The sequence below is a fragment of the Pseudophryne corroboree genome, chromosome 11 (assembly GCF_028390025.1).
Source record: "Pseudophryne corroboree isolate aPseCor3 chromosome 11, aPseCor3.hap2, whole genome shotgun sequence".
NCBI lineage: Eukaryota > Metazoa > Chordata > Amphibia > Anura > Myobatrachidae > Pseudophryne > Pseudophryne corroboree.
Window position 1 is genome coordinate 154,927,480 of NC_086454.1, and position 1,889 is coordinate 154,929,368.

The 1,889-nt window shown below is 37.8% G+C and overlaps 1 pseudogene; it reads left to right on the plus strand.

Annotated features, from left to right (window-relative positions):
* Positions 1-777: 777 nt before the first annotated feature.
* LOC134970915 (5S ribosomal RNA) lies at positions 778-897 on the plus strand (annotated as a pseudogene).
* Positions 898-1,889: the final 992 nt, after the last annotated feature.

Here is a 1,889-nt window from a genome sequence, read left to right on the forward strand (position 1 = left end):
AGCTGTAAGGTATCCAATAGGTGTTTGGGAACAACTGGACATGTGGTGGGAGTTACTTGGTGGTATTATATAAATATAAAAAACCAAATAGCATATTACTGTGCTAAGAACTTCAATGCTACGGGTTAATATCAATCTTGCAGTATATTGCTACTTAATTGTTTTTGCCTGCTATGGCTAATGAATAATACTGTTAGCTTATTGGTGAAATTGCCTCAGTGAAAATCACCACTCTATCTTGTTTAAGCAACTCTGTAGCATATTGTTAATCAATTGCTAGCATGCACACCACTGTCCGGCATAACCACTGAAACTCTCAGTTGTTTATCTGTCTCTTCACTTCTCACTATAGCCTCTTTTGATCACATTGTAAGAATTTTTCTCAATCAATTTTTTCTCACGTCTCAGAGGCATACATAGTGAGATTCATCGGTCGGTGATATAAAGTAAGGGGCTACATACACTATATAATTGATAGTATTGCCTCATTAAATATCACCACTCTATCCTGGGTATGCAGGTGGACCAGATATCCCCTTGCACATCATAATTGTCATTTCTAATTGTAATAGTGGACATCTTAGCATATAATCCTTGCACATGTTAATTGTTCCACTATCCCCTATTGGATTTTTGCTTGGATTTCTGCTGTAATCTCACTCTCTAATTTTGGGCTTTTGTTCAAAACAGAGATTTGTATACACGATTGACTCAGATTAATTTAAATTTTGTTCGGGCGATACAGGTATTGAGATCTATTGAACGGGCAGATAAAACTATTGCGGACATACCCCACTGGAGATGCCCGATCTCGTCTGATCTTGGAAGCCAAGCAGTGGAGGGCCGGGTCAGTACTTGGATGGGAGACCACCTTGGAACACCCTGGTACTGCAAAAAATTCTTCTGCTCGATCTAGAAGGATCTCCATTAATACCAACTGGCACTCGGTTCTGTATGACCTATGATTTAATTATCTACGCTGAAAAAATCCTGAATAGGATTGCTGTAGAACAAATGATGGTCATATATTATACAAAAAAGTCATTGTGAGTACAGCAAATCCACTAGTCTTAAGATTTGGATTCCGGTTTTTGTCATTGTGGTATTTAAAACCATATGAATTATTCTCTATATAAGTGTTATATTTTCGCGTAGCTATCACGTATATTTTTCTCCTTAATTATCTTCCTTTTTTTGAACAAATAAAATTATTTCTTAACAGAATTGATTAATAAAAATATACCCATTCCTCTGAACAGAGTGCTCCCACACAAGAGTCTACTTTCCAACCTTCTTGTGTTGGTTCTCTCTAGTCGATATTATTTTGACTCTTGGGAGCACCACTGATAGCAACATATATCTGTACAAGAAAAATTATAATTTTCTCACATGTACAGTGTTGCTGTATCCATAAGCAAATTAGCATCATAAATCAGTTGTTTCAGAGGATTCTAATAATAACTAATTACAGACTAGTGCGGTCCCCAAAAAAAAGTTCTTTACATGACTGTTTACAATCCTTTCAACCTGAGAGTGGATCAGTGCTAATACAGTATGTCGATGACTTATTGTTATGTTCTGACTCACTCGAATCGTCCTTGAAAGACACGAAACAGCTTCTGTTTCATTTTTCCCAAACGGGACACAAGGTTTCAAAGGATAAGTTGCAGTTGTGCCAGACCAGGGTAAAATATTTGGGACATTGCTTGACCCAAGGACTTAGACACCTCACCGCTGATAGAATACAGGCGATTCGCGACATGACTCTGCCACAAACGCAACAACAGATCCGCACTTTCCTTGGAATGTGTGGGTACTGTCGAAACTGGATTCCAGGGTTCTCTATACTGGCTTTAACTTTGCAAGAAATGGTCTCTTCAAACAAACCA